This window comes from Squalius cephalus (genome assembly GCF_949319135.1).
Source record: "Squalius cephalus genome assembly, chromosome: 24".
NCBI classification, from domain to species: Eukaryota; Metazoa; Chordata; class Actinopteri; order Cypriniformes; family Leuciscidae; genus Squalius; species Squalius cephalus.
Window position 1 is genome coordinate 27,920,091 of NC_137145.1, and position 12,980 is coordinate 27,933,070.

Consider the following 12,980-nt stretch of genomic DNA (forward strand, 5'->3'; position numbering starts at 1 on the left):
CGTCGGATTCTGTTCCCCCTATGTTTCTTACACAATAAGGTTCTAATAATCATCAAATGGCTTTACTTTACTATCCTCAATAGTCTAGTGGTCAGTTCCTTGATAATTTTATTTTTTAGCTTTGGGCGATCTGAGTTCAAGTCCCGGGTCGTCGAACTTTCTTGATACTATACTTTCCTATCATAATAAAAGGCAAAAAAATGTATTATTTAAACTGTTGCAAGTTAAGCTCCATCCACACACAGAATAGAATGAGCATATTTTAAGCCGATACATCAACATCTCTCATCATTGGGGTGGGGGAACGGATTTCGACAGCTGAACTATTTGCCGTCGGATTCTGTTCCCCCTATGTTTCTTACACAGTAAGGCTCTAATATTTATCAAATTGCTCTAATTTGTAGTGTCAATAGCCTAGTGGTCAGTTCCTTGATAATTTTTTTTTTAGCTTTGGGCGACCCGAGTTCAAGTCCCGGGTCGTCGAACTTTCTTGATACTATACTTTCCTATCATAATAAAAGGCAAAAAAATGTATTATTTAAACTGTTGCAAGTTAGGCTCCATCCACACAGAATAGAATAAGCATATTTTAAGCCGATACATCAACATCTCTCATCATTGGGTGGGGGAACGGATTTCGACAGCTGAACTATTTGTCGTCAGATTCTGTTCCCCCTATGTTTCTTACACAATAAGGTTCTAATATTTATCAAATTGCTTTAAATTACTACCCTCAATAGCCTAGTGGTCAGTTCCCTGACAAATTTTTTTTTTCAGCTTTGGGCGACCTGAGTTCAAGTCCCGGGTCGTCGAACTTTCTTGATACTATACTTTCCTATCATAATAAAAGGCAAAAAAAATATATTCTTTAAACTGATGCAAGTTAAGCTCCATCCACACACAGAATAGAATAAGCATATTTTAAGCCAATACATCAACATCTCTCATCATTGGGGTGGGGGAACGGATTTCGACAGCTGAACTATTTGCCGTCGGATTCTGTTCCCCCTATGTTTCTTACAAACTGAGGATCTAATATTTATCAAATTGATGCTGTTTAATCTCCATACACACACAGAATAGAATAAGCATATTTTAAGCCGATACATCAACATCTCTCATCATTGGGGTGGGGGAACGGATTTCGACAGCTGAACTATTTGCCATCTGTAATGGAAAATTTTGATTTTCATTGATTTATAGTGTTGATTTTCATTATTTTCATTATTTTCATTATTAAGACATTGAAATGATCTTTGCTGGACTGTACGTAGTCTGCCAACATATGACTAATGTGTGTGTGTTTTTAAACACTGGGAAACAGGTGAGACGTCAGGAGGAGGCAGATTTAAAACTCCTAGGGTCAGAGGCCGCCCAATTTAGAACTTGTGAGTTTGTAAGAACAAACTCAGCAGGATTAGATGACTAGCAGAGAAACCTTCCCTTGTTTAGATAAGGGCCTGTAAGCAGAAGACCTTGAAAGCAGTATAAAGGCTCCTCTGCCCTCCCTCTCGTCGTTGCACTTGTTTCACAGACTGTGACTTCTGTGTGGCAACTGGGCCTTCTTGCAAGAATAAATACTTTTAAAAGACAATTTGACTCAGAAATGTCTCTTACGCAGTGATTGATTGTTTAATGAATATTTTTGCCACAACAATTGGTGTCAGAAGTTGGGATTCCATGGCAGTTTCTTCTGGCCCTGAGTAAAGCGGATTGACGATTGATCATCCTGAAGCACAGGCTTTAGTCTTACCTCGCAGAATTGAGAGAGAAGAGCCAACTGCTATCAGGGCCGGGAGGAACTCCACTGGAATCAGAAAGAACCCGGTGGCAACAGAAGCATCTCTGGTAAGAGACGGTAAATTTATTTTCTTTTGGGGATTTTTTAATTTTTATGGGTGAACCATAATGGCTGTATTTGGAAACTGAAACTAGAGCTGTGGTACGAGGAAGGGGAGGCTTTTAAGAAGGGCACAGAAATTGAGACCAAAAAGTCAAGATATTGTCCGGACCGAAGCCGAGTACTCGTTGTTAGGAAATTAATTCAAGGAGCTGAAATAATTGATCACTGGACCAAAGTTTTTAAAAAGGGCAGGAAATAAAGAGATTTCCAGGCCGAAACAGAGTAACATCCAGAGAAAGACATTGAGAGTAAGCGGAAATTAATTTTCAACCTTCTGAGCTTGGGTGAACAGTCAGTTAGTGCGCGCTAATACAAGATTAAAATCCACGGGCAATAGTGACAGGAAAAAGGCAGCCATTATGGGAACATCCAACAGTAAATATTGCACACCAGTGTACTGGGCAATGAAGAAAACTATGGGGAAAAGGGCATGTTAGACATAGGAAAGTTGTGCCTGTGCAAAACATGTGTGTAAAAAACTGTGAAGCAACGCTTGAATGTTGGTTTGAATGAAAAGCAAGAAATGAGTGTGAATGAAAAGCAGAGTGAAGTATGTGAAAAGTCTGTGCCCACGGCACCTGAAAGTGTGTGCGTGAAGTAAATGTGGGAATGAGGGAAAAAAGAAATCATGTGAAACAGCAGAGATAAGTGGGACTGAGAAAATAATGATAACATTAAGTTGAATCTGCAGACTAACCATTTGATAGAGGAATACTGTTTCCAACCAGTGCTAATGAAATTGATGGCATTTAGTATAAATTTTATACTTTATGAAGAGTCCTGAAACAAACAGTGAGACAGAAGAGAGCGAACGCTGTAAGCAGCTGTGCTCTGAAGCTTTGACTTCAAAGAAATGAGAAGTTTAGAAAGAAAATGTTTAGTGAAAACCCATTAGAATATGTTGAGTGATTTTCTTTGCAACTTATGGAAATTAATGTGCTGCCAATAATAATGATGAAGATTATGATTTGGCTGTTGTGATTGAATCCGCCACTGGTGGACTGTAAAATAATACAGAGAACTGCTTATCAGTGGCTCTGTTTACATTCCTGATTGGGACACACTGCTTCAAGGGTGTGCAGTAAGCTGGAGCCATTTGAAAGCTCAATGATCAAACTATAGGCAAAGAGACTGTTTTAACCCTTAAAGAGTTTCTGTATCTTGGGGGATACAGTCATTTAACAGGCTGTAGGGGGAATGGCCATGGGGGGAGGGGCATTATGTGGTTGTAGTTGATGAGAAACACTAATGGGGTGATGATGGGTCATGTAATCAGGTCATGTGACTTTATGCCAACATTCCAAACATTTGTATCAAAATCCAAAATGGCAGCATACGTGGACAAAGACACTGGCCATGAGGTAAGTGTTTTTATATTTTTCACGATTAAGATATTTTAGAGTGATTTTGTTTTAGAAAATAGTTTTTTAAGGATAGTTTTACATGTTCTTGTGGATATTTTTAAAATAATCTTCTCACAACTTTGATTATCAGGCATTGAATGCCTGTATCCTGGGGGATACATTGCCCATATAAGGGTATTTAACAGGGCTGATCACTCACAGATATTCTTATGTTTTGAGGCCTGTTCTCTACAGATATTAAATAGGATAAAGGTTTTTCTTTAACTTGTAGTGTAGTGTAATGTAGTGTAGTGTAGTGTAGTGTAGTGTAGTGTAGTGTAATGTAGTGTAGTGTAGTGTAGTGTAGTGTAGTGTAATGTAGTGTAGTGTAGTGTAATGTGGTGTAGTGTAATGTGGTGTGGTGTAGTGTGGTGTAGTGTAGTGTAATGTGGTGTAGTGTAGTGTAGTGTAATGTAGTGTAGTGTAGTGTTACTGTAGTGTAATGTAGTGTAGTGTAGTGTAGTGTAGTGTAGTGTAATGTAGTGTAGTGTAATGTGGTGTGGTGTGGTGTAATGTAGTGTAGTGTAGTGTAATGTAGTGTAGTGTAATGTGGTGTGGTGTAGTGTAGTGTAGTGTAATGTGGTGTGGTGTAGTGTAGTGTAATGTAGTGTAATATGGTGTGGTGTAGTGTAGTGTAATGTGGTGTAGTGTAGTGTAATGTAGTGTAGTGTAGTGTAGTGTAGTGTAGTGTAGTGTAGTGTGGTGTAATGTAATGTAGTGTAGTGTGGTGTAGTGTAGTGTAGTGTAGTGTAGTGTAGTGTAGTGTAGTGTAGTGTAGTGTAGTGTAGTGTAGTGTGGTGTGGTGTGGTGTGGTGTGGTGTGGTGTGGTGTGGTGTGGTGTGGTGTAATGTAATGTGGTGTGGTGTGGTGTGGTGTAATGTAATGTGGTGTGGTGTGGTGTGGTGTGGTGTGGTGTGGTGTGGTGTAGTGTAGTGTAGTGTAGTGTAGTGTAGTAGTGTGGTGTAGTGTAGTGTGGTGTGGTGTGGTGTGGTGTAGTGTGGTGTAGTGTAGTGTAGTGTAATGTAGTGTGGTGTGGTGTGGTGTGGTGTGGTGTGGTGTAGTGTAGTGTGGTGTAATGTGGTGTGGTGTGGTGTAGTGTGGTGTAGTGTAGTGTAGTGTAGTGTAATGTGGTGTGGTGTGGTGTAGTGTAGTGTAGTGTAGTGTAGTGTAGTGTAGTGTAGTGTAGTGTAGTGTAGTGTAGTAGTGTGGTGTAGTGTGGTGTGGTGTGGTGTAGTGTGGTGTGGTGTAGTGTGGTGTGGTGTAGTGTAGTGTAGTGTAGTGTAGTGTAGTGTAGTGTAGTGTAGTGTAGTGTAGTGTAGTGTAGTGTAGTGTAGTGTAGTGTAGTATTGTGGTGTAGTGTAGTGTAGTGTAGTGTAGTGTAGTGTAGTGTAGTGTAATGTAGTGTAGTGTGGTGTGGTGTGGTGTGGTGTGGTGTGGTGTGGTGTGGTGTGGTGTAGTGTAGTGTAATGTGTAGTGTAGTGTAATGTGTAGTGTAGTGTAGTGTAATGTAGTGTAGTGTAGTGTAATGTAATGTAATGTGGTGTGGTGTGGTGTGGTGTGGTGTGGTGTGGTGTGGTGTAGTGTAGTGTAGTGTAGTGTAATGTAATGTAGTGTAGTGTAGTGTAATGTAATGTAGTGTAGTGTAATGTGTAGTGTAGTGTAATGTAATGTAGTGTAGTGTAGTGTAATGTAATGTAATGTAGTGTAGTGTAGTGTAGTGTAGTGTAATGTGTAGTGTAATGTGTAGTGTAGTGTAATGTAGTGTAGTGTAATGTAGTGTAGTGTAATGTAATGTAATGTAGTGTAGTGTAGTGTAGTGTAGTGTAGTGTGGTGTAATGTAGTAGTGTAGTGTAGTGTAATGTAGTGTAGTGTAGTGTAGTGTAGTGTAGTGTAGTGCAGTGTGGTGTAATGTAGTAGTGTAGTGTAGTGTAGTGTGGTGTAATGTAGTGTAGTGTAATGTAGTGTAGTGTAGTGTAGTGTAATGTGTAGTGTAGTGTAATGTGTAGTGTAGTGTAATGTAGTGTAGTGTAGTGTAGTGTAATGTGTAGTGTAGTGTAATGTGTAGTGTAGTGTAATGTAATGTAGTGTAGTGTAATGTAATGTAATGTAGTGTAGTGTAATGTAATGTAGTGTAGTGTAATGTGTAGTGTAGTGTAATGTAATGTAGTGTAGTGTAATGTAATGTAGTGTAGTGTAGTGTAGTGTAGTGTAGTGTAATGTAGTGTAGTGTAGTGTAATGTGTAGTGTAGTGTAATGTGTAGTGTAGTGTAATGTAGTGTAGTGTAATGTAGTGTAGTGTAATGTAATGTAATGTAATGTAGTGTAGTGTAGTGTAGTGTAGTGTAGTGTGGTGTAATGTAGTAGTGTAGTGTAGTGTAATGTAGTGTAGTGTAGTGTAGTGTAGTGTAGTGTAGTGCAGTGTGGTGTAATGTAGTAGTGTAGTGTAGTGTAGTGTGGTGTAATGTAGTGTAGTGTAATGTAGTGTAGTGTAGTGTAGTGTAATGTGTAGTGTAGTGTAATGTAATGTAATGTAGTGTAGTGTAGTGTAGTGTAATGTAATGTAGTGTAGTGTAGTGTAGTGTAGTGTAGTGTGGTGTAATGTAGTAGTGTAGTGTAGTGTAATGTAGTGTAGTGTAGTGTAGTGTAGTGTAGTAGTGTGGTGTAGTGTGGTGTGGTGTGGTGTGGTGTAGTGTAGTGTAGTGTAGTGTAGTGTAGTGTAGTGTAGTGTAGTGTAGTGTAGTGTAGTGTAGTGTAGTGTAGTGTAGTGTAGTGTAGTGTAGTGTGGTGTGGTGTGGTGTGGTGTGGTGTGGTGTGGTGTGGTGTGGTGTGGTGTCTACCCCGTATTGAAATGGTCATGATGGTCCTGGATCAACATTAGCGAATCTACCCCGTATTGAAATGGTCATGATGGTCCTGGATCAACACTAGCGAATCTACCCCGTATTGAAATGGTCATGATGGTCCTGGATCAACATTAGCGAATCTACCCCGTATTGAAATGGTCATGATGGTCCTGGATCAACATTAGCGAATCTACCCCGTATTGAAATGGTCATGATGGTCCTGGATCAACATTAGCGAATCTACCCCATATTGAAATGGTCATGATGGTCCTGGATCAACATTAGCGAATCTACCCTGTATTAAAATGATCATGATGGTCCTGGATCAACATTAGCGAATCTACCCTGTATTAAAATGATCATGATGGTCCTGGATCAACACTAGCGAATCTACCCCGTATTGAAATGGTCATGATGGTCCTGGATCAACATTAGCGAATCTACCCCGTATTGAAATGGTCATGATGGTCCTGGATCAACATTAGCGAATCTACCCCGTATTGAAATGGTCATGATGGTCCTGGATCAACATTAGCGAATCTACCCTGTATTAAAATGATCATGATGGTCCTGGATCAACACTAGCGAATCTACCCCGTAATGAAATGGTCATGATGGTCCTGGATCAACATTAGCGAATCTACCCCGTATTGAAATGATCATGATGGTCCTGGATCAACATTAGCGAATCTACCCCGTATTGAAATGGTCATGATGGTCCTGGATCAACATTAGCGAATCTACCCTGTATTAAAATGATCATGATGGTCCTGGATCAACACTAGCGAATCTACCCCATATTGAAATGATGACGATAGCAATTATCAAAATATTGATTACAATCAGATTCAAAAAGCAATTATTCTACTGTTTTTTTAAATGTCATATACTTTTTTTGCACACTTCATTCAGACTAAAATCATAGTAATCTGTTTTAAAGACCTGGAATTTATTGAAATTTTTAAACATTATTATAACATTTTATTAAATATTAAATGTGTATTTGTGTGTAAAGGTATGAGAGAAAGAAGACTTTTAGGGTTATGGAGTAAAGTAAGATTAGCTATTAGCTAAACGGCTCATGGCTGTTGCATGTATGTTCAGGGTTGCATTACATTATGCCATTTAAGTGTTCTATTTCAGGATTTTTTAGTGAATAAATACATTTACAAAGTCAGATTTTTAGTTGCAGAGAGGGTCAAAGAAAGAGGACAGACAAAATAACTTACCTTTTGTCAGTCAGCCCGAGGCAAGAGAGGAGGGAAGGTTCAAAATGGACCGATTGGATTTGGTCGGCACACACTGATGACATCAGAGGCTTGTGATTGGTTGATTAAATGTTAATCCAGGATCAACAAAATTTGTTGATCCAGGAACACATCTTACTTTGCAAAATCACGGTGACCGTACACTCATACAGAATGTGTTCGAATTTTAAAGACGTGGCTGCGCTTCTCGTCCGGTGTGCGACCACCTCTAAGGTGCTGTTTTCTTTGAAGCCGAAGAACTCTGTTGTTAATACTGGCGAGCTCAGCTTACTTTTTTCGGGTGTGGACAGAGTGTTTCACTCTAGCTGCGCGGGCGCGGACGAGCGCTGAGTCTAGAAAACGCCAATATCGCCATTCGCCAATACCGGTATATTGTATTGCTCTAAATTAACACGATGTCGATATTTCATGCTTTGAATATCACGATTATCGTCAATACCGGTATATTGCGACACCCCTACTAGGTACTGGCCCAGATCTACCATACGGGCAATCTGGGCACGTGCCCAGGGGCCCTTGCGCAGAGAGGGGCCCTCCGTGATGGGAGGTTTTTTTTTATATATATATAAAAATAAGGTATTTTCATTCACCTTTATATATTTATAAAGGTATATCTTGAGAATCCCTCGCTCAATATTCCCCAAACTCTAATCGATTGTAGTACTGGACGAGGCCTTTTGAACGAGCCCACCCACGAGGTCTGGGTCCCCGAGTTATAGCTGTTCAAAGTCAGGGGGCCCCAGCGAACGGTGATCCGGTAGGGGGTGTCCCCGAGGCCCACCACTCTCGCGTTTGACCAAAGGTCCCCATGGGACCTCCTCACCTGAATTTTAGCTCTCTGGGTCTTTGCGTTGCCGAGATACGAGCGATTTTCTTCTTCGGCTGCCATTTTGAACATGCCCAGTGGTTTTCGGCTAATATCTCCGCGAAAACACCACCACAAATTCTAAAATTCTGGTGCCTCCTTTGGAGGGTATGGGGAGGGGGGCCCATGAGCTTCAGTGCCCAAGGGCCCATGGGGGTACTAATCCAGCCTTGTCTAGGTATCATCAACTGGCCGGAATTTCTGAGATCGTAATAGACGTGAAGGACTATAATGCGTTAAGAGCTCGCTCAAGTACTGCGGAGCTAAACCATTTAGTGCTTTGTAAGTGATCAGCAATATTTTAAAATTTATACGATGTTTAATAGAGAGCCAATGCAGTGTTGACAGAACTGGGCTAATATTGCCACGATATACCAGGACAGGAGACCAGAATACAATTTAAACTCAAACTTTATTTATACACGTATGCAACCCCAAGAATCCCTGGAGGCAACTGAAAGTCAAACTAAAAAGGCAATGAGCTTAGAGTCTCTTGGAAGACTCGAACTCAGGAAATGTCTTCGTAGATCCTTGAGACTTAGATGTAGACTTGTAGATTCACAGAACTTGAATGCAGACTCATAGATGCATGGAACATAGATGTAGACTTGTAGATACACAAAACTCAGACGTAGACTCGAAGATACACTGAACTTGAATGAAGACTCACTGATGCATGGAACATAGATGCAGACTCAGTAGACACTAGATCACCGTAGACACTGGAATCATCTCGAGAGAGGAAACATGGAATCTCTCGCCGATGACCTTTGGAACCAGTGTTTAACCACCCAAACTCTTGATACTCCATCGACACAGGGATCCAACCCGTTTGTGCTGACGGTAGACTCTCAACTACACTGGAATCACCCCAAGTGAGGAAACATGGAATCACTCACCGATGATCTTTGGAACCAGTGACAGATAACCAAACTAGACCCAGAACATAACATCAAGTCACATTAATACCCAGCAGTGAGTGCATGTGAGGGAGCTGAATATAAAGGCTGGTGATGAGGTAATGATGAGGAGATGGGGTTCAGCTGTGGTGATGAGGGAAGTGAGTGCAGGTGTGGACCCAGGGGGATGCTGGGAAATGTAGTATGTGACGTGGCCAGGGAAAACCAGGGACTCCGTGACATTACTCAAACAATAACTCAGGAGAAGCAAATAAACAGAATTCACACGCCAACATTGACGAGAACCGACAAAACCTGAAGGAAAACACAGGGCTTAAATACATAGGGGCTAACAAGATAATTAACGAGGAAATTAACAGGGCACAGGTGAGTGAAATTACTAATTAGACAGACTGGAGAAAACTAGGTTACAGGGACTAAACCAAAAACACAGAAACAGGATATACAAGAAACCAAATGCAATAAAGACAGTCCAAAACACAAACGGAAATGTGACAAATATGGCCATACTTCCTGGTTCTGGTAAGAACTCGAGCTGCTGCGTTTTGGACCAGCTGTAGTTTGTTTATTAAGCGTGCAGGGCAACCACCTAGTAGAGTATTACAATAATCTAGCCTTGAGGTCATGAACGCATGGACTAATTGTTCCACATTTGTCACTGAGAGCATATGTCGTAATTTAGATATTAGAATCTCTGTTTTTTTTAGAATTTAGTAGTAGGAAATTACTAATCATCCAATTTTTTATATCAGCTTTGCATTCCGTTAATTTTGTGCATTGGTAAGTTTCGTCAGGACGTGAAGATATATAGAGCTGAGTATCATCAGCATAACAGTGAAAACTAATGCCTAAAAACTAATGATATCTCCTAATGGTAGCATGTACAGAGTGAACAGCAACGGTCCTAGTACTGAGCCTTGTGGTACGCTATACTGAACTTGTGATCGATAAGACATCTCTTCATTTACTGCTACAAACTGATAACGGTCAGATAAATATGATTTAAACCATGCTAATGCAATTCCACTAATGCCAACATAATTTTCGAGTCAAGTAAGATCGAATAACACTAATAGAGAGATACAATCACGATCAGATGATAAGAGCAAATCATTTGTGACTCTAATGAGAGCTGTCTCAGTACTATGGTACAGTCTAAATCCTGACTGGAAATCCTCACATATATCATAGATTCGAGATCGGCCTGTAATTGACTAGTTCTGTAGGATCAAGTTGCGTTTTTTTAACAAGCGGTTTAATCATAGCCAGCTTAAAAGTTTTTGGTACGTATCCTAATGACAAAGATGAATTAATGATAGTAAGAAGAGGATCTATGACCTCTGGAAGCATCTGTTTCAGTAGCTTAGTCGGTATAGGGTCTAACATACATGTTGTCGATTTAGTTGATTTAACGAGTTTAGAAAATAACGAGTTTAGAAAATTGTAGCTTTAATCAAAACAAAACAGATAAAAATAAACCTCTTTTTCTTGGTATTTGGCCTAACTAAGTCTTATCTTGAATATATTCTACATTAAGCGGCACACAACCTGATGAAAAATGTTTCTGGTTGCTACATATAAAACTCAAATCTGTTTATCTGACAAATCTTACATATAATGGATTTCGTTACGGATAAGCTGAATATTCACCCACATCAGTTTCTCCTTTTGTATATCCAAAAGTATGACATTTTCTAATGTATACAAACTGTACTACAAACCAAACCCACCACAAGTTACTTCTTCTACTACACGTTACGTCCCCTACAAAGAAAGAGCCTTTAGAGCTGCTCCCTCTGGGAACACTTTTAAAAGTATTTTAAATATGAAAATACAAAAAGTAAATCTACAAGCAACCTTTAATTTTATTAAAGGGGTATGGTTGTGTTTAGGGTTGGGGTTAAGTTTTGTAGCTGAAAATACTATACAATAGGTGAGAATTTTAATTAATTATATGTTTCATTAATAGCTGTTATTACATACCTGATTATAGTACAATATCATTTTGCCTTACAAAATTTATTAATAGATATATCATGTACATGAAAAGATTGCTTCAATGGCTGTATCAGTGAAATCCACTTAAGAAATTCATTTTTCCATTGTGGAAGGCGTAAACTGTGGTGTGCATTTCAGACTCACAAAACATCTGTTCACATGAAGATTGCACTTCCTTATATCTCATTTCATTTCATAATGGGATAATGGATTATTTCCAAAAGGTAGTAACATTTAAAACTTAAGCCTAAACTACAACAGTCAACTACAGTTTTTAACCCAGCTGGCTATGTTGTTATAAGCTTTGTGGTGAAATGCAATTTAGATTTAAAAAAAATTATGACCCAGCCCTCTGGCTATACCAAATGACATATACATGATGTGAAGTGTTTGCTGTTGTTCAGCTGAACTGTCAGATAGTTGTAGGAATGGATGCAGTGCAACTACCTCACCTTAATTTTGATGAACCAAAAAAAAAAAAAAAAAAAAAAAAAAACAGCAAAACAAATCAACACAAAACTCAATGCTTAGAACAAACCAACAACCAAAATCAAATTCAAACCCAAAACAATTAAGTATTGCTAAATAAAATTATAGTTTGTTTTATTGAATTGAATACCCAAGGTAATGAAACTATAACCACCAAAACACTACAGCAGCAATAAACAAAACATAAATGAATGTAGTATGAAAGGTGTATCAAACTGTCTTAGAATGCAACAGCAGTAATGGATGTAGTTCATAATACAAAAGGTCTTATCTGAATATTGTAGATGTGTGATCCAGTGATCAATAAAACTATGTAGTCCCAAATCATGGAAACATAATTAAGTCCACTGGCGTAATACCAACCAGGTGATATAGGGCTCTGCATAAACAGTCCTTTTTCTCTTTTAGAGCCCCATAAAAGAGTCTCTGCAAGCTTCTAAACCATATAGATAAACATTTGTCAAGGAGACATCAAATGTGCATTTGAATTTCAGTTAAAGAGATCCTTGATTATGATTTCACTTTTTTAACTTTAGTTAGTGTGTAATGTTGCTGTTTGAGCAAAAAAGACATCTGCAAAGTTAAAACGCTCAAAGTTCAGAGCAAAAGGAGATATTTTCTTTTACAGAAATCATTTTTAAGGGCTACAACAAATGACTGGTAGGGACTACAACGAGCTTCCTCCCAGGATGGTGACATCACCAACCCTAAAATTAACATAAACCTCGCCACTGGGAACACGCAACAAAGGGGGTGAGGCCACGTTGGGCTGCTTTAGAGAAGAGGAAGAGTTGTTGTCGCTGTTTTTTACACCCTGGAAAAAGTTTGTCCTAAGGCTGAGGAACTTAGTGGTTAAGATTTATTTTTAACATTGTTCCTGAACATTATAACCTCAACGTTTGTCTGTGCGCTGCACATTTTACGGAGAACAGCCGCCAAAAGAGAGTACAATGCAGGTTATACGCACAAAAAGCTTCTCCTGAAAGACGGAGCCATTCCCATTTTGTCGGGACAATCTGTTGTTTATGGATCACAACTTGTAAGGAACTTACGTCTTATTATTTGCCTCTGGTAGTGTTTACTTTAGCTTTTGAAAGCTCTCACTTTTGTAAGACTGTTCACCGCCCCTTAGGAAAATCATCCAATCCATGATTACTGTTTGTATTACCATAGCTTTCCGACAAATATGATTAAATGGAGGATAACATCGTATCTATAAGGAAATTACACAAAAAAAACCCACACCACTCTGAAACGTCCTGTGAAATCCGTGCTTGCAAAGTCTGAGCT